The sequence below is a fragment of the Stegostoma tigrinum genome, chromosome 23 (genome assembly GCF_030684315.1).
Source record: "Stegostoma tigrinum isolate sSteTig4 chromosome 23, sSteTig4.hap1, whole genome shotgun sequence".
Taxonomy (NCBI): Eukaryota; Metazoa; Chordata; class Chondrichthyes; order Orectolobiformes; family Stegostomatidae; genus Stegostoma; species Stegostoma tigrinum.
In genome coordinates this window covers 8,535,992-8,557,069 of record NC_081376.1, presented here as the reverse complement: position 1 = coordinate 8,557,069, position 21,078 = coordinate 8,535,992, and the positions used below count along the sequence as shown (strand labels likewise).

At 44.3% G+C, this 21,078-nt stretch overlaps 1 protein-coding gene across 4 annotated transcripts in view; it reads left to right on the top strand.

Moving 5' to 3' along the window:
* Positions 1 to 8,950: 8,950 nt before the first annotated feature.
* tex2l (testis expressed 2, like) overlaps positions 8,951 to 21,078 on the top strand; it is a 141,829-nt gene continuing 129,701 nt past the window's right edge. For all 4 annotated transcript variants that reach the window (XR_009447160.1, XM_048552345.2, XM_048552346.2 and 1 more), the window contains exon 1: positions 8,951 to 9,388. The gene's annotated coding sequence lies outside the window, so the exon portion shown is untranslated. The remainder of the gene's footprint in view (positions 9,389 to 21,078) is intronic.

Sequence of the window (21,078 nt, the reverse complement as noted above, 5' to 3'; positions counted from 1 at the left end):
AATGGAGAAAATGAGAAAGAGAAGTCTTTTTTTTGCTCTGGTTGCTTCTATGGAATATATGGTAAATCCAAATTCGAGCACTGGCTTCTTTATTCATTCACAGGCTGAGGGCGTTGCTGGCTGGGCAGCATTTATTGCCCGTTCCTAATTACCCAGAGGGCAGCTCAGAGTCAATCATATCTGGGGTCACATGTAGGCCAGACCAGTTAAGGATGGCAGTTTCCTTCCCTAAAAGACTTTAGTGAACCAGATGAGTTTTTCCAACAATCAACAATGCATTCCCGGTCATCCCTGAATTCTTAATTCCAGATATATTGAATTCAAATGCCACGAGCTGCTGTGGTGGGATTCAAACCAGGGTCCCCCAGATGTTATCTGGGTCTCTGGATTAACAGCCTAGTGATAATAGACCATTGCCTCCCTTAGTGCATATATGTGTGTAATACTTCCTATCAGGGTCAGATCCTGATAATTAAAAATGAAGATACAGAACGAGGACAACTCAGAAGCAATTTGAATTATGAATTATGAAAATGTGTTCTTCAGTAAACATTGTTGTTGAAAATGATTAATGAATTACTAGCTTACCTTGCATTGCTGTCCTCATTGTTTCGTTTGCTGAATTGCTAATCAATCAAACACCTCTTTGTACCCAGATAGATACAAGTGATATTTCTCATTTGGAAATTCATTGCAGCCACACGCACTTTCAGCAGCTAAGCCAAACAGCTAAACCTCCAACATTTGTGTGCACATTGTAAGTCCAATTGGCTAAAACAAAATCTGTGCTAATGAATTCATCAATGTATGCAAGGTGGTTTGACAGACCAAGTTTTCACTCAGCTGCAGAGGCAGGACAGGAAGTAAGTGGGTTGGCAATTTACAGAGATAATGGGAACTGCAGATGCTGGAGAATTCCAAGATAATAAAATGTGAGGCTGGATGAACACAGCAGGCCAAGCAGCATCTCAGGAGCACAAAAGCTGACGTTTCGGGCCTAGACCCTTCATCAGAGAGGGGGATGGGGAGAGGGAACTGGAATAAATAGGGAGAGAGGGGGAGGCGGACCAAAGATGGAGAGTAAAGAAGATCGGTGGAGAGGGTATAGGTGGGGAGGTAGGGAGGGGATAGTTCAGTCCAGGGAAGACGGACAGGTCAAGGAGGTGGGATGAGGTTAGTAGGTAGATGGGGGTGCGGCTTGGGGTGGGAGGAAGGGATGGGTGAGAGGAAAAACCGGTTAGGGAGGCAGAGACAGGTTGGACTGGTTTTGGGATGCAGTGGGTTGGGGGGAAGAGCTGGGCTGGTTGTGTGGTGCAGTTGGGGGAGGGGACGAACTGGGCTGGTTTAGGGATGCAGTAGGGGAAGGGGAGATTTTGAAACTGGTGAAGTCCACATTGATACCATATGGCTGCAGGGTTCCCAGGCGGAATATGAGTTGCTGTTCCTGCAACCTTCGGGTGGCATCATTGTGGCACTGCAGGAGGCCCATGATGGACATGTCATCAAGAGAATGGGAGGGGGAGTGGAAATGGTTTGCGACTGGGAGGTGCAGTTGTTTGTTGCGAACTGAACGGAGGTGTTCTGCAAAGCGGTCCCCAAGCCTCCGCTTGGTTTCCCCAATGTAGAGGAAGCCGCACCGGGTTCAGTGGATGCAGTATACCACATTGGCAGATGTGCAGGTGAACCTCTGCTTAATGTGGAATGTCATCTTGGGGCCTGGGATAGGGGTGAGGGAGGAGGTGTGGGGGCAAGTGTAGCATTTCCTGCGGTTGCAGGGGAATGTGCCAGGTGTGGTGGGGTTGGAGGGCAGTGTGGAGCGAACAAGGGAGTCACGGAGAGAGTGGTCTCTCCAGAAAGCAGGCAGGGGTGGGGATGGAAAAATGTCTTGGGTGGTGGGGTCGGATTGTAAATGGCGGAAGTGTCGGAGGATGATGCGTTGTATCCGGAGGTTGGTAGGGTGGTGTGTGAGAACGAGGGGGATCCTCTTAGGGCGGTTGTGGCGGGGGCGGGGTGTGAGGGATGTGTTGCGGGAAATATGGGAGACGCGGTCAAGGGCGTTCTCGATCACTGTGGGGGGAAAGTTGCGGTCCCTAAAGAACTTGGACATCTGGGATGTGCGGGAGTGGAATGTCTTATTGTGGGAGCAGATGCGGCGGAGGTGGAGGAATTGGGAAGAGGGGATGGAATTTTTGCAGGAGGGTGGGTGGGAGGAGGTGTATTCTAGGTGGCTGTGGGAGTCGAAAGAAAGATTTAAAAGAAACATGAGGGCTAACATTTTTTACTGAGTGTGGTTCATATGTCGAAAGAGCTGCCAGCGTAAGTATGGACGTGGGTACGGTACCATATTTAAAAGACATTTAGGCAAGTAAATGAATAGGAAAGGTTTGGAGGTATGGACCAAACACAGGATTGTGAGACTAGTTTAGTTTGGAAAACTTGATTGGCATGGATTAGTTGGACCAAAGGGTTCATTTCCATGTTGAATGACTCTATGCCCCTAGAAGTGCTTCAATTTGACAACTGCCGCTTTGAGTCAGAGGTGTGCGAAATTTACCTGCCCATTGGCCAACTGAGCATCTTCAGTACGCCACTAATTGCAGCCACCACACCATGCCATCCAATGTATATTCACCCTGACTGTATCCCCTCCCTCTGGTCTCTCAGCAACATCTCCACTGCCTTTCTCCACCAGCCTGCAGTGCCCTAGCTAACCTCAAAATCTAGGTTCTATTAGTGAGTAAAGTCCCCACTATCTGCCACTCAGGGATCTGGAATTGTCATGTAACAGCATTGGGGATTCGAAAGGGGAAAACTCTGACCATTTGAGGTGACGTGACTGATAATGATCAGATCATAGAATCTCTACAGTGTGGAAACATGCCATTCAACCCATCACGTTCACACCAACGCCCCAAAAAGCATTCCACACACCACCCCCCCACTGCCAGCACCTGCATTTCCAATGGCTAAACCATGGTAGGCTACACATCCCTGGACAATTATGTGAATTTAGCAAGGCCAATCCACTTAATCTGCACAGGTTTGGCATTTGGGAGAAAACCGGAGCACCCAGAGGAAATCCAGACACGGGGAGAGCGCACAAACCCCACACAGACAGCCTGAGGCTGGAATCAAACCTGAGTTGCTGAAGCTGCAAGACAGCGGTACTAAACATGGAGCCACCGTGCCACCCCATGGGGGGAATGGATTCGATACTTTATTAAAGCTAGTTCAAAAGTGACTTTATTGATAAGGATAAAATCACTGATTGCAGTCAGATGCGGTACAATTTTTGGGGATCGCTGGCCGCTTGTTTGTAAAACAACAAATGGTGCTCTCCCAGCCAGTGTCAGCATTTCCCATGAAACCAGCATGAAACCCCCCCCATACACACACAAATCCCGGTACACACCAGGCAGCGGGGAGATTATTATGCCTCCTTTTTTTCAATTTCAAAAATATATTTTATCATCAAAATGTCTTTATACATTGTCACTGAAGCAGTTCAGTTCTGCACTGTAGCCTCAAACAAATATTGGTGTTTACTCTATCTAGCAAAGTCAAAGCATTTCTTACTTGTACAAGATCATACTTTATACAATTCTGTTGTATTGTTATATTTATAAATGTGTTATAGCATATAAAATTATGAGGGGAACAGAGAAGATAGAAGCAGGGAGGGATGTTTCCACTGGTGGGTGAAACTAGGGGACACAGCCTCAAAATAAGGTTCAGGATGGAGCTGAGGAGGAACTCCTTCACCCAAAGGGTTGTGAATCTATGAAATTCCCTGCCCAGTGAAGCAGGTGAGGCCGCCTCGCTGAAAGTTTTTAAGGCAAAGATAGATAGATTTTTGAAGTGTAGATGAATTAAGGGTTATGGTGAGTGGGCAGGTAAGTGGAGATGAATCCATTAAAAGATGAAACATGATCTCTGAGTCTTAATAACTCTGAGGCTTACTGAATGGTGGAGCAGACTCTAGGGGCCAGATGGCCTACTCCTGCTCCTATTCCTTATGTTCTTATCTTGACGGATATTTGATGCATCTGGAGGATCAAATAACTGAAAGGGCCCTCATTTAGCTTTGGCAGAAAGACCTTAGGTGCTGGTCTTTCCCACTCCATCAAGTTTTACTGTTTTCTTCAGCAGGTAGTCCTTGGAATGTGCCTGTCTGCAACACTCAGTCAACTCCCTGCTCTGGAAGGCCAACAAGCTTCGGGCAGACCAAAGAGAATCATTCAGTGAGTTAATGATCCTCCAGGTGCACTCGATGTTTGTCTCAGTGTTCGTCCTGGGAACAGGCCATAGAGCACAGAGCTCTGCATCATAGAGCTGCTCCAGGATGAACTTCGACTAAAATGACTGCATCGCTCTCCAGACTTCCTCTGCAAAGGCACATTCCAGAAGGAGATGGGAGACAGTGTCAACGCCCTCCCTCTCCCGACACACTTCAGCCACTTTGAGGGCGGCGCACGGTGGCACAGAGAGTCTGGGCATACATTATAGACCTTACTCCAGCCAAACGATGTCCTGGGAAAACCTTTTCTCTTAATTTCAAATGTATGTCATTCATATTATTCATAAAAATACCTTTATATACATACATAGGTACTGAAGCAGATTGGTTCTGTATAGTAGCATATGAGGAAACAAATAAACGTTGGAGTTTGACTCTATCCATTGAACGAACCATAAGCATTTCTTATTTGTACACCTGCTTCCTTCAGAATTGGCTTCAATGCCAGCAGCAAGCCACTGCCCACTGCTCTGAGTTAATGTCTACAGCTCACTGTGAGCATATCTCAGGTAATTTCAGACGCTCACTGTCAACAAACCTTACATCTTCCTGTCAGGGATTGAGCAGCACCGAGAGTCTGTTTTGAGTTTTGTTTTGTCTCGATCATGGCTTACTGGCCCTAGGGATTTAGCATTACAGTCCCTGGATCAATCAACAGCTTCGAACTGCCAACCCACACTGCTCTGCTGCTCTGCAAAGTTGCTGTCAAGCAATTTGAAACATCCAAACCCTGAGCAATGTTCAGCTGGGTTTGGATAGCCAACTGCCCCAGTTAATGTTCAGGCTGATAATGTCATCAAGCTGTTCCTGATCAGTTTGGAAAACAGCTTTGAATACCATGCAATTTTGTTAACTTTAAAATGGGTTGTTGCAATCAATGATCACAACAAGCAAAGTCTAGTACAAGAACTATAGACTATATAGTCGCTGGGAATTCCAAACTCTTATACAATTTTCAAATCTGAGTGTTTGTGGCTTTATCCACAGATCAGCAATATGCATAAAGCAGAATATTATGGTATTGTGTTGGCTACAAAGCAATGCAACAATTCATAGGATGATAGTACGTTATCTTGCAACATACTGCAAAACTCTGATATTTGTTACAAAAAAACTACAATATCTTTGCCTTTCAGGAGAGATGGTTACAACAAAGTACAATTGAACGTATCATACCTTCACCAGATTGATCATGTTCCCATAACAAACACATTTCTGTACATTTGCCTATGTACACCTTCTTCACGTCATCTGTCACAGGCCATTTGCTGTTGAACCCCTTGTTCCTGCTTTTGTTACCTCCAGGCTATTTGAACACCGTCTTGGCTGGCCTAAGATAACAAGATGTAGAGCTGGATGAACACAGCAGGCCAAGCAGCATCAGGGGAGCAGGAAAGCTGACATTGTGGGCCTAGACCCTTCTTCAGAAAATGTTTTTTGGCTGGCCTCTCTCTTTCTATCCTTTGTAAACTTAAGGTCATCCGAAACTGCAGCCTGTGTTGTAATGCAGAACAAACCCCATTCCATTGTCTCCCCTCTGCTTTATAAACTTGTGGGACCTGGGTGTTGCTGGCTGGCCAGCATTCATTCCCTTTCCTTAGCTGCCCTTGAACTGAGTGGCTTGCTAGGCCGTTTCGGAGGGCAGTTAAGAGTCAACCACATCACTGTGGGTCGGGAGTCACATGGAGGCCAGACCAGGTAAGGATGGCTGTTTCCTTTCCTAAAGGGCATTCGTGAACCAGATCTTTTCTCCCCCCAGCAATCAGCAATGGATTCATGGCCATCATTAGGCTCCTAATTCCAGAACTTTTCTATTGAATTCAAATTCCACTATCTGCCATTGCTGGATTTGAAACGGATCCCCAGGACATGAGCTGAGTTTCTGGATTAATGGTTTAGTGATGATGCTACCTTAAGTTGTCTCCCTATTTAACAACATCTGTTTGTGTTAAAAGTTCCACATCTCCATCAGCCTCCAATAACCTTTGTTTCCTCTGCCTCAGAAGGATCTATCTATCTTTGCCTTTAAAATATGCAATGACCCCACTTCTAAGTGGGACATGCTGCTGTATTAAGGGCCCTGTTGCTGTAATTTAACTCTTCCTCTCCACGTGGCGCCCCGGGCCTAACCTAGAAAATGTGTTTAATTCAAATTTACATGGAAACTTCAATCTTCTGACTTAATTCAGCTCTCAGCCAAGAAACATCTTAATTTTGAAATTCTCATCCGTGTTTTCAAATTTCTGTGTGGCCAAAGCCCTCTGTGACCTGGTAATCTGCAGCAGCCTGATAACCCTCCCTGAAGTATGTAAACTGCTCTAATTCGGGCTGTCAGATGTCTTTGCAATCACTCCATCATTGGGGGCCATGTCCAATGCTCTGGCATACTCTCCCTACACCTCTCCTCTAACTTGAGTTCATCCCTTAGGATGCACTTTAAAACCTAATTCTCCAATCAAGCTCTTGGTCACTCTATCCTAACCTCTCTTTGCGCGATGTAACACCAGTATTAAGGTTCCTATGTAGTGCCTAGAGATGGTTCATTACATCAAAAATGCTATACAATGTTACACTATTGCCCTCCAGTCTCAAGAATGTTGTTGCTGACTATGCAGTCCTAATTAACCTCATGCAAAATATTAAAATGAATGGAATTTGGTTTTATCTCTTTGGGCGGCATGGTGGCTCAGTGGTGCCTCAAGGTGCCAGGAACCTCTAGTTTGATTCCAGCCTCAGGTGACTGACTGTGTGGAGTTTGCACATTCTCCCCATGCCTTTGTGGCTTTCCTCCGAGTGCTCTGGTTTCCTCCCACAGCCCAAGGATGTGCAGTTTAGATGGATTGGCCATGCTAAGTTGCCTCTACTGCCCAGGGATATACAGGCGAGGTGGGTTAGCCAAAGGAAATGCAGGGTTACAGGGATAGGGGTAGGGGGTTTGGGTCTGGGTGGGATGCTCTTCAGAGGGTTGGTGTTGACTCAGTGAACTGAATGGCCTGCTTCCACACTGTCAGGATTCTATGATTTCTATTAATGGTTTCCAGAACACCAATAATTGTGCTTTTTCAGACATTTAGTACCTGAAAGGGTTTACTGGTCTCAGGGGATAAGCTCTCCCCATCACATTTTAAAGGGCAGGTTCTCGGAGGAGTTAATGAGTTGTTTCTAGTTGTTGTTCCAGTGTTAAGTCCACTTAATGTGCACTTACGCTTACTCTCAGGTCAAGCCTCATAGTACCGCATGAGTATCATGTACATCAGATGCAATGTAAATAGCGATTAAGTACTATGTCATAAACTTTTACTGATTAACAGGACTGAACTTGCCTTTCACTGAAGACTTCTCATTGGTGTCGTTCTGCACCCAGAATTGGGAACCCATAAGCACTGCAATGGGAAGATACTGAAGACATAGGATTATAGAATCCCTACAGTGTACAGTGTGGAAGCAGGTCATTTGGCCCATCAAATCCATATCGAGCATCCCACCCAGGAACAAGCCCCTATCCTATCCCTGTAACCCTGCATTTCCCATGGCTAATCCACATAGATTGCACATTCCTGGAGCACAAAAGCTGATGTTTTGGGCCTAGACCCGAAACGTCAGCTTTTGTGCTCCTAAGATGCTGCTTCGCCTGCTGTGTTCATCCAGCTCCACACTTTGTTATCTCAGATTCTCCAGCATCTGCAGTTCCCATTATCTCTCTTGCACATCCCTTGACGCTTTAGGCAAGTTCTCATGGCCAACCAACCTAACCTGCACATCTTTGGACTGTGGGAGGGAACCCACGCAGACATGAGGAGAAGGTGCAAACTCCGCACAGACAGTCACCCAAGGGTGGAATCAAACCTGGGTCCCTAGCGTTGTGAGGCAGCAGTGCTAACCGCTGAGCCACCGTACCATCCCAGGCCTTGCTTCTCAGTTGCTTCCAGAAAATTCAACCACAACATTGGCAAAGCTGACAGAAGAATGGGTTTCTCTAGAAGTCCCACCCTGCTCACCAGCTGCTAGGGTGGGCTGGAGTAAAATCTTTATTGCCAGCTTCTGATATTGCATTTGTTTCCCCAGCATTTCTAGAATGGCATCTTTCATCAAGTTGAAGACAGGAAATTTTGTCAAACAGAAAGAAAACTATGCCTGTAGCTTTGAGGTAGTGCAAATGCAGGTGCATTGTTTTTGCTGCTAATTACCAGCAACTTCCCAATTACAGTGAAATACTGTGGATGCTGGAATTCTGAAGCAAAGACAGAGAAACTCAGCAGGTCTGCCAGCATCTGTGGAGATTGCGTTAATGTTGCTTTGAATGAATTCTCCTTCAAACTATGTTTGTCTCTGCAGAGACGCTGCCAGATCTGCTGAAGACCTCCAGCATTTTCAGCGTTTGTCACCTCCAACGTCCCTTGGCCTCAGTAGATTTATACATTGATCAACGTTGACCCGTCTCTGGGCAGCTTTGAAGGTAGAGAGCGTGTTAATTAAAAAGACCTTCTGAGTAAGCGTATCCTCGCTTTGTTTTATTTTATTTTGTTTGCTGCTTAAAGTTTACAAGCTGTTTTGGCGAATGCACCAGTCAGTCGTGGACATGGGACTGGTCCAAAGCCATCCCCCAGTAGGATGTGCCCTCCGTGCCAAGCCTCACAACGTGAGCGCCTTGAATCTGGAAAGCAGTTCAGATACAGAATACATGCTGGCTAAGCCGGACCCAAGCTGGGGATAATCATATGTGTGCAGTCTCCTGCCGCAGCTGGTGCTGTGTGACCCAGGACAGCGTCCGAATGCGGGGAGGGGGAGTGAGATTGCTTTTTGTGGCGCATTAAGAGTTAGAGCTGGTACCCAGAAATTGTGCTGTTTCACATTACAGAAGATTTGGACAAAGCAAAAATCAAAGGAAGCAATGAGCAAGCCACTAGACGTTGGGAATAGGATGAGAGTCTGTCTCCACAAAGGAATGAGATGCTAAAGCTGACTCGTAAGTGGGATATTTATGGTGGAACATTCGCTCAAAGTCAAACAATGCAGCAGGAGAATTTTGCAGCTACGAGATGTTTTTCATGTGTCAAAGGATCCCAGTGCTGCTATTCTCTTAATACACGGGTAAGCTCCATTTTTGTGTAAAACCAGCTTCTCTGTTTAGTTCCTGATATTCACACAGGATAGTCAATGCGGTATAAGCAAGCATTAACTACAGGAAACTCAACTGAGTTTGTGCGCTGTACGACCGAAAGACAAACAGCCGTTGAGCTCATTGTTAAAAAAGACAGCTGAGATGAATCTCTACAGTACGAGGTTTTTAAATCTCCTGCTCGCCTTGTGTTCAATTCAATTATTCTCTTGCGTTGGAAACCAAAAGGCAATATTGTGACACCTGACATCTGATGAGTTCTTGCACGCTGCTGTTGGAACACATAATAATTTTGAGAAACCTGCATAATCGAGCTCTCAGGTCAATCTATTTGGTGGTTAGCTGTTTTAGAGAATTCTTTTCACTGCGTTTTAATTCCTCCATTTGCTGCACAATTTGGCGTGCAATTATGGAAACGTTAACCCTTTGAACACTGAAGGACTCTTTCAGCTTTGTTTTCAAAAAAAGATGCCATCGAATTGAAGTAGGGAAGCATATTTCTTTATCCATAGTGTACTTTTGGAATAAAATCATAGGATTGGGAGTATAATCGCTCTGATCTTGACCAAGAAATATTAGTGCACTTTTCATTGCTAAAATAGTAAAGGATCTGAAATTAAACATCAGTCACTGAAGAGTTTAATATCAAAACATTGAGGCATACGAACATGCCTAAACAAGTAGGAAATTTATGCACAAATAAATCGTGTGGGTGAGAAATGAAAATTTTAATTGGAAATGATTTATTCCATGTGCCATAATTATTTTGAGCAGCCAAGATGGCTAGGAATGTTACAACAGACTGAGTATCTTGTGACGCAGTTTGTGATACAGCAAGTTGGATAATAAATGCGTTCAAAATCCAGGAAGCATGTTGGTTTGGGTGCAAAAGGGAAATATGTTGGAAATCCGTCACACAAACAGAAATGCTGGAAATAGTCAGCAGGTCTGGCAACTATCGTTGAAGAAAGAAACTGAGTGAACGCTTGAAGTGGATGATCTTTCAACTGTCCTGTGCCCACATGTTCGCATCTGCAGTCAGAGGTGACCAGGCCTTGCTTTGATAGATGGTTAATGTCCGTAGGGATACCATGTCACGTAAAGACCTGACGGACCTGAAATAACTCCACAGAAGCCAAAATCCCATCACAGAGTCACCCGCGCATACTACTTAACACTGGTGCGGCTCCCTCAGAGCCAGCTCTTAGAGTGAGCAGAATCTCTGACCTTCCTGTTTCTATTTGTCAGCCTGGAGTCCCTAATTGGACCAAATTAACAGCCCCAATCAGGGAACTCAGATTCTGTGACGTCCATCTGGCTGGCGTCATTACTATCACTACAGGGCCGATCTGTTTTGGATGATTGTTCTGAAGTTTGCTTCTCTCAGCCTGTCATGCTTTACATGACACTGCATAGAAGAAGGCATGCCTTGATGATTTAAACACACATAGGAGGAAATTATTGCACATGTTGTAATTTGTACTGAAAAGGGGTGGTGCGGTGACTCAGTGGTTAGCACTGCTGCCCCACAGTGCCAGGGACCCGGGTTCAATTCCAGCCTTGGGCAACAGTCTGTGTGGAGTTTGCACATTCTCCCCGTGTCTGCGTGGGTTTCCTTCGGGTGCTCCAGTTTCCTCATGCAGTCCAAAGATATGCAGGTTAGGTGGATTGGCCATGGGAAATTGCCCGTTGTGTCTAGGGATGTGTAGATTAGGTGGGTTATAGGGGGATGGGTCTGCGTGGGGTGCTCTGAGTGTCAGTGTGGACTTGTTGGGCCAAAGGGCCTGTTTCCACACTGTAGGAGCTCTATGGTTAAAATAATACATGCTGGTGATCACAGCATGTCAGGCAACATCCATGGAGAGAGAGTGAGCTAATATTTCAAGGCAGAGCTGCTCTGATAAAGACTCATCTAGACTCAAAATGTTAGCTTGCTGTCTCTCCATGGATGCTGCCTGATGTGCTGTGATCTCCAGCATTTGTTGTTTTCATGCCGGCTTGATTGTCAACCATAAAGCCCAAGCAGTTACTTCACCTAGCACGCCGTCAGTGAGCCTGATCCTGAGGTGTAGATCTCTGGTAAGGCCAGCCTGTTGCTAACACCACCTTTGATTCAATGGCAGGACCTCTTCATTGAGACGCAAGGTGGTGCGTTTTCGAGAAATGTTAGCCCCAGGCGAGTGCTCCACTCTAGTGTGATTGCAAAATGTTGTTCCACCAAAGCCTAGAGGTACAAAATCCTTTGGATTAATGAAAAGAAGAGCAGGAGAACACAACCGGTGTCCTGACTGATTTTTATTTCGAAATCAGTATCACAAGAAACCTTAGACAGCATGTTTATTGTGCATTTAACAAACTTTTGATATCAAATAATTCAGGGCAAATAGATAATGTTAAAAATGAGTCAAATTTCTTCTTTGGATTCAGTGGTATCATTTTAAAAATGTCTTTATTATCGTTGATGTTGTTGCCAGAAGTCAGTACAAAGACAAAGCTATTAAGCTTTGAAAACGGAAGAGACATTGCAATCATTCCATGCTTGATGGCTCCTCCCAATACAGCTCTAGCAATTAACATTCTCCGTGTTCACCCATGTCTTAATGCTGCATTTGTTTGTAAAATTGGATAGTAATTACTGGAAAAGAACTGCAGGCAAGGCAGCTGAATGCTGTTCCAGGGAATGCATGAAAGTGAAGTGCAGTTTTACCACGCGATCAAGAAACCCCCTTGGCTGCAGTAAAACACTGCTCTAAAAGCCCAACAGAACCACCACCCATTGAATAGCCTGCCAGTTACCCAGCTGTGAATGTTCCAGCATGCTTGGCACACTCAGACAATTAAAGCAGGTATATGTGGGAATGGGAAACATCAAAGGAGGGAAAGGGTCCAACAAATAATGAAACAAATATACACCTTTTTTAAAATTTCTTTTCTGGAGCTTTCAGCATTCCCATCAAAATTATAAGACTGCAAGGAGAAAATGATGTGTAAGTAAAGTGTAACTGAGGTGTACAAAATGATCAGATGATCAGAGGTATAGATAGAGTGGGCAGCCAGAGACTTTTTCATAGGGTGGAAGTAGCTATTATGAGGTGGTATAGTTTGAAAGTGAATGGAGGTAGATATAGGGGAGACGTTAGAGGTAGGTTCTTTACTTGGAGAGTGGTCGGGGCGTGGAATGCATTGCCAGAGAGGGTAGTGGCGTCAGCCTCATTAGGGGCATTTAAGCGGCTATTAGATGGGCATATAGATAGGACCCGTGGGCACAGCCTTAGAATTAGAGGGGGTAAATTTAAAACTGAAATGAGGAGACATTTCTTCAACCAGAGAGTGGTGGGCTTGTGGAATTCATTGCCACGGAGTGCAGTGGAAGCCGAGACGTTAGATGCCATCAAGGCAGAGATCGATCAATTCTTGATCTCAGAAGGAATCATGGGCTACAGGGAGAGTGCAGGGAAGTGGAGTTGAAATGCCCATCAGCCATGATTAAAATGGCGGAGCGGACTTGATGGGCCGAATGGCCTTACTTCCACTTCTATGTCTTATGGTCTTATATGGATAATAGTATAAGGTGGGGTGGAGGTTAGATAGACCTTAGGTTTAGGGTAAAAGTTCAGCACAACATCGTGGGCCGAAAGGCATGTACTGTGCTGTACTGTTCTATGTTCTATGTTCTAAGGCTGACACAGTGGCTCAGTAGTTAGCTGTCGCACAGTGCCAGGGATCAGGATTCAATTCTGGCCTGGGAGTTTGCATATTCGCCCAATGTCTGCATGGGCTTCCTCTGGGTCTTCTGGTTTCCTTCCACAGTCCAAAGATGTACAGGCTGTGTGGGTTAGCCGTGGGAAATGCAAGGGAATAAGGGTAGAGTTAGTATTTGGGTGGAATGACCTTCAGAGGGTTGATGTGGACTCAATGGGCTGCCTCTCCTGCTTCCACGCTGTAGGCATTCTATGAGTAATGCCTCATTTACATTATTTTGTGGTGCTGTATGTGTATCAGTGGCTGAAATGCTCAATGCTAACGAGTACCCAAAGCACCATTATTGTGATAATGTCATGTAGGAGATGGTGGCAGAATGGCTTAGGATCTTGAAGGAGTCAGACCTCACATCCAGATTTTTCTCATACTTGAAAGTGTTCTAAAGCGTTGACCCTTCACTTGGAGGCTTTCCTCTTTGTTCCAAATCTCTCCTACTAGTGGAAACAACTTCTTCATGTCCCTTCTATCCAGACCTCTCAGTATTCCAGAAGTTTCAATCAGATACACCTCTCATCCTTCTAAACTCCATCAAGTACACTCCTCGTATGACAAGCCCTTCATCACTGGGATCTTCTTGTAAACCACCTCTGGGCCCCCTCCAAAAACAGCACATCCTTCCTCAGAAACGGGGCCTAAAACTGCTCACAACATTCTAAATGTGGTCTGACCAGAGCCTTGCACAGGCTCAGCAGTACATCTTTGCTCTTATATTCTAGACCTTCAAAATCAATGCTAAGATTGCATTTGTTTTTCCAACTGCCAACTGAACCTGCACATTAATCTTAAGAGAATCCTGAACTAGAACGCCCGAGTCTCATTGTGCTTCAGATTTCTGAAGTCCTTTCCCATTTAGAAAATTGTCTACACCTCTATTCTTCCTACAAAATGTGTTACAATATGCATTCCCATATTGTATTCCATTTGCTACTTCTTAGCCCACTCTCCTAGCCTGGCCAAGTCCTTCTGCAACCACTCTCCTAGCCTGGCCAAGTCCTTCTGCAACCACTCTCCTAGGCTGGCCAAGTCCTTCTGCAACCTCTGCACTTCCTCAACACTACCTGTCCCTTCACCTATCTTTGTATCATCTGCAAACGTAGCAACAATGCCCTCAGTTCCTTTATCCAGATCATTAATGCATATATGAAAAGTTATGATCCCAACGTGGATTCCTGTGGAACTTCACTAGGTACTGGTTGCCATCCTGAAAATAACCCCTTTACCCTTACTCTCTGCGTGTTCCAGTCAGCCAAAGTTCTGTCCAGATAGTACCTTGCCACTAACACTTACCTTATTTAGCAACCCCCTGTGTGGCACCTTGTTAAAGGTCTTCTGGAAATCCAAACAGATCACATCCACTGGCCCTCCCTTGCCTAACTTACTTGCTGCCTCCTCCACGAATTCTGACAGATTTGTTGACATGACCTCCTTTTGAGGAAGCCGTGCTGACTTGGCCCTATTTTACCATATGCTTTCAAGTCCTCCACTTTCTCATTCTTAATAATGGATTCTAAAATTTTACCGATCGACGACAGAGTTCAGGCTAACCGGCCTATAGTTTCCTGTTTTCTGCCTTCCTCCCTTCCTAAACAGGGGTGTTCCATTAGCCATTTTCCAGGCCTCTCGCACCCTCCCTGACTCTCCCGATTCCTGAAAGATCACCAGCAATGCCTCTACAATCTCCTCAGCTACCTCCTTCCGAACTCTGGGGTGTAGTCCATCTGGTCTGGGTGATTTACCCACCTTCAGAGCTTTCAACTTCCCCAGCACCTTCTCCTTAATGATGGCCATTTCACCAGCTGGTTTACATTCATATTTCATCTTCTCTCCCCTTAATGCTTTCTTTAGTTATCCTCTGCTGGGTTTTAAAGATTTTAATAGTATCCTTGGATTATCCTTGTTAATTTAGTGGGGCTGGAATGTAACATTTCAGCAAAAATCAGTGCATTTGACAGTGTGGTATCCCTCAGTACTGCACAGGAAGATACCCTCAAATATCTGTTTAAATCCTTGAGTGAAGGTTGGATACAAAACCTTCTGAATCAGAGGCATCTGAACTACCAATAGGCCAGAATTTACATTTTAGTGAAAGCAATGCCCTAGTGGTGTTATCACTAGATTGTTAATCCAGGGACACTGGTAATGTTCTTGGAACCTAGGTTCCTGAATTCTGCCAAGGAAGATGGTAGAATTCGAATTCAATAAAAATATGTAATTAAGAGTCTAATGATGGCCTTGAAACCATTGTCGATTTTCAGAAAGGAATCCACCAGCTTTAATAATGTCCTTTAGAGGAGGCAACTGCTATCATAGAAGGAAACATAGACTTGGAGCAGCCCAGTGGCTCAGTGGTTAGCACTGCTGCCTCATAATGCTAGGTTCAAGCCCACCCTTGGGTGGCTGCCTGTGTGGAGTTTGCACATTCTCCCCATGTCTGTGTGGGTTACCTTCGGTTTCCTCCCACAGTCCAAAGATGTGCAGTTTAGGGGGATTGGCCGTGCTAAGTTGCCCATAATGTGCAGGCTACATGAATTAGCCTTGGGAAATGTAGGGTTGCAGGGATAGTGTAGGGGTTGGGTCTTGGTGGGATGCTCTTTGGAGGGTTAGTGTGGACCCAAAGGGCCAAATACTCTGATTCCACACTGTAGGAATTTTATGAATCTATGAACTGCTACCCTTACCTGTCACAAAAACAGAAATTGCTGGAAAAACTCAGCAGGTTCGGCAGCATATGTGCAAAGAAATCAGAGTTTACATTTCAGTTCTGGTGACCCTCAGAACTTCTGAGGGACGGTCACTGGACCCAAAACGTCGACTTTGCTTTCTCTCCACAGATGCTGCCAGATTTGCAGAGCTTTTCCAGTCATTTCTGTTTTTATTTCTGATTTCCAACATCCGCAGTTCTTTCAGTTTTTTTATTTGCCACCCTGACCTGATCTGGTCTACATGTGACTCCAGACCCACAGCAATGTGGTTGACACTTAACTGGCCTCTGGGCAATTATGAATAACTTCTGGCCTAACCAGTGACATCCATACCCTGTGAATAAATTAAAAGATAGAGATCGAACGAAGTGAACTTTTAAAAAAAAAACAAGAGTTCTTTGCTCAGAAAATATTGTGAAATTTGGAATTCTTTTAGACACCTCAAAACAATGAACTACTTTAATTCCTGTCTTCTGTCAAGTACATTGACTCCAAGCAATGGATATATCTGCAGTGTTGACCAAAATGCTTTACCATCACAGAATCTACTCTAACAGGAGAGTGGACGTATGAATAGAAACATTTTACAAGCAAATATTAGTGCCAGTCTGCAATTAACCAAAGTCAGCTTGCTGAAGCATCAAGTAACCTCTTCAGTCAATGAGAATGATCAGCTTCAGTCAAATTTCGGCTCTTTCTTTGCCCTCTTTATTCATTAATGGGATGGGGGCATCGCTGACCAGACAGCATTTATTACCCATCCCTAATTGCCCAGAGGGCAGTTAACTCAGCCACATTCCTGTGGGTCTGGAGTCACATGTAGGCCAGACCAGGTAAGGATGGCAATTTTCTTCCCTAGAGGACGTTAGTGAACCAAATGGGTTTTTGCAACAATCGACAATGGATTCATGGTCATCCTTAGATCCTTAATTCTAGATGTTTTATTGAATTCAATTTCCACCATCTGCTGTGGCAGGATTCAAACCTGAGTCCCCAAAACATTGTCTGGGTCTCTGGATTAACAGTCCAGCGATAATACCACTAGGTCATCACCTCCTCCACTCCTTAAAATACAATCTGATCCCACTGTTTAGGTTGCCCCACATACTGAATGCATTAACATTACTACAAGCTGCCCATTATACTTAAAACTAAAGCCTGTTTCACATAATACATATCAACATTCGAGCCCCTGAAGCAGTGGACTCTACATTCAGAGGAATCCATCTCTTGATAAAGCAAAGCCCTGTTGCTGTCTCCAATGGAAAACAGCTCGTACTGTTCAGATAAGTATTTGTCCCTCAATAACCATCCAAAAATATATCAATCTACTAGGAATTTATCACGTTGCTATCGGGGAATCTTGCACAAATGTGCCACTATGTCATTATTCTGAAAAGAAAACCAATCTGTCTTTACAATGCACACAAGGTATCTTACAAAATGACTCCCAGAAGTCACATGACTACCTTTGCTGATTGAAGTCACATGACTAGACCTTTCGATTGAACCAGTTCTGTGGCCAGACCGTACTTTATTTTAGGAGGAAATCACAGGAGACCCTTTGAACATCAATGAACGTTTTAGGGTTAACAGTGACTCCTTGGCAATAGTTTCTCCAGGAGTGTGAACAGCTCTTCCTATCTCACATCAACCTGGCAGAATGAGGTCCATCCATGTTCAAGATTAGGCCTGTTAAAAAAGTGAACCACTTCAACTGAAAGAAGATCCAATTCTAGGCTAACCTGATACATGAAAGCAAGGTCCAACTGTTTTCGGGGATGATCTGTGTGAAATTCAGGCTGAAAGTAACCATTTATGCACAGAGACCATAACAGAATCATCTTGGAAATGGTCACTGCTTCTCAACAGGCAGACAGAGGATGGCAAAACCAGTTAAATGACTGCTGCCCTGAAACAGGCCACAAAGAGCATTAACTTGCTGCCCCGTAGAAGTGAGACAAAGGAGACTTCACTGATCTCATTCCATCCAAATCTCTAACTATTTGATGACAAGAAATCTGCTTTCGGGCTTTTAATTCATTTTGGAAGGAGAAAGTACAAGGACCTTCAGCGAGGAATTGTTTTCATCTTCACACTGAACTTTTATCACAACTTGCTTTAAATCCCTGTATTTGGATTTTAGCTGCTCACTGTACTTTTATTCTTAAGTCACGTTCAGCAATAATCATGGAACAAACTAATCTTTTGACCTTGATTAAAGTGCACAGCTTCGCTGCTGGTTATTTTTAAATTGGAAAATAAAAGTGAGGGATGTCTAGGAAGTGAAATGAGTTTGCAGTTCACAGACTCCTGTCCGAATATGCCTGGAGTGGTCACTTTTTAATAAACAGGAAAGTAAAGCAGTAGCTGCTAATTCAGCATTTAGCTCCTTGCTGTTTCTTTTCTGATATTACCACAATGACTACACTTCATTGGCTGTCATGAGATTTTGAAAAGTGCTCTTTAAGTATATACAAAAGCAAATCTTATGTAGAATAATGAGCTCTCAGATAGCAGTCCTCACTGTAAGTCAGCTCATATCTTACATAAATTACCTAAGCGTAGCTGGGATTCTCATGGTCCGCCGTTATTTCTACCAATCATTTGAATGGCACAATGGTTCCATGGTTAGCACTGCAGCCTCACAGCCCCAGGGACCGGGTTTGATTCCAGCCTTGGACGACTGTGTGGAGTTTCCATGTTCTCCCTGCGTCTGTGTGCGTTTGTTCCTGTTTCTTCCCACAGTCCCAAGATGTGCAGGTTAGGTGGATTGGCCATGGTAAATTGCCCATCGTGCCCAGGGATATGCAGGGTCGGACATGGTAAATATGGGGTCACGGGTTGGGGGTGGGATGCTTTTTGGAGGGTCAGTGCAGACCGGATGGGGCGAATGGCCGCTTTTCTCACTGTGGGGATTCTATGGACCTGTTTGAGATGTGCAAAGATACAACTCTGGGGCAGGTAGGACTTGAAGACAGACCTCCTGTTTGAGAAGTAGGGACACTACCAGAATATCACAACTGCTTGCCTCACAGTCGATACACATTTTCAATCTTTATTAAGTACAAGCGACTGCTTCGTTTCTCCAAGTCCAGCAGTAAATTCATTTATTGTGTTCAGTAGCTTCAAGGAGTGTCAATAGGATATCAAGGCTCAACTGTCTGGTCAGGCCATGCACTTTATTATAACTCACGTCAATATGTAATGAATGTTGCTACATTTCCAAGTGACAATAGAATGTTGCCACTGGACCATTTGATGGCAAGACTTATGTAGAATAATGAGCTCTCAGATGACAGTACTCACTGTGAGTCAGCTCATACATTTCTTAATAAAAATAGTATTAAATCACAGAACATACAATGAATTATTACATTGTTAAATTGTAACTGTGGTGATAGCTTCCCTTTCTGGTTATTGGTGAATCAGCTGGCTCTTTTTTTAAACAACAATCAATGTTAGTTATTATCATCATCATTACTGAAAGTGGCTTTCACTTCCAGATTTTATTGACTGAATTTAAATTCTATCAGGTGTTGGAGCACGAACCTCTGTCCTCCAGGTTACTGGTCCAGTCGCATTAACAATAAGACACTGTCTCAACAAAGGCTTCAGACTAGATTCCCATGGGTAGGCATTTTCCAATCAACCTGCTCGGTGATGTGACTACATATTTCTGGATTGGATGGCAACTGAATACAGACATCCTGGTCCAGAGGTAGAGGTCCATAGGTAGTTCCTAAATGGTGAGAAAATTCATAAGCTGAAGTACAAAGGGATCTGGGAGTGCTAGTCCAGGATTCTCTAAAGGTTAACTTGCAGGTAGAGTCTGTGATTAAGAAAGCAAATGTAATGTTGTCAACTATCTCAAGAGGGTTGGAATATAAAAGCAGTGATGTGCTTCTGACACTTTATAAAGCTCTAGTTAGGCCCCATTTAGAATACTGTGTCCAATTTTGGGCCCCACACCTCAGGAAGGACATACTAGCCCTGGAGCGTGTCCAGTGGAGATTCACACGGATGATCCCTGGAATGGTAGGTTTAATGTATGATGAACGTCTAAGGATCCTGGGATTGTACTCATTAGAGTTTAGAAGGTTGAGGGGAGATCTAATAGAAACTTACAAGATAATGTATGGCTTAGAAAGGGTGGACGCTGGGAGGTTGTTTCCGTTAGGTGGGGAGACTAGGGCCCTTGGGCACAGCCTTAGAATTAGAGGGGGTCAATTTAGAACAGAAATGAGGAGACATTTCTTCAGCCAGAGAGTGGTGGGCCTGTGGAATTCATTGCCACGGAGCGCAGTGGAGGCCGAGACATTAAATATCTTCAAGGCAGAGATTGATAAATTCTCGATCTCGCAAGGAATTAAGGGCTACAGGGAGAGTGTGGGTAACTTTCTAATCAATGTCGGTCAGATTCATTATTCCCAATATATACTACTCCCTTGTAGTCTCTTGAAAATGTTCAATTATTTATCGTTGATTGAATTCTGCTGAATTAAATGCTTCTGATGATGATACAAAGCTGGCGAGCACACATCATAATGAGGTGAAATGTTTTCTCCTTTAGGATGAGATAGCAAATGTTGACAACACTTTAAAACATTTCTTTTTTTCCTAAAAAATATACAATTTTGGCTTTTATCTTCATCAGCATGAAAGATGAGTATGAAACAGATTTTCTTCCTCCCAGAGATAATGGGAGCTCTGATGAAGGGTCTAGGCCCGAAACGTCAGCTTTTGTGCTCCTGAGATGCTGCTGGGCCTGCTGTGTTCATCCAGCTTCACACTTTATTACCTTCTGTTCTTCCTCGCAGCTTTTTATCTCACCATTCTTTCCCTTTGCCACATCTACCTCACTTTGGCCTTGATGTCACTCCATCTGGCAATTGTACAGGCCAAAGGTGCTGCTCACTCTACCTCTGACCTTCGCAGTTGAAGATGATATTTGAACACAGTTGCCGAGTTCACATAAACTGGAGGCCGATTTTGCAGGATTCACTCTATATGCTTGTGGGATCAAGCACAGAGTTGGCAATGGTGCAGCAAGGCTAACCTTTGTAGAGATGATTAGATGGATTTGAATGAGCTTTGGATTGTACTCGGGAAATTGCGTCCTCACTTTTTAATAAACAGGAAAGTGTAACAGTTGCTGCTAATTCAGCATTTAGCTCCTTGCACTGCATCACTGCAAG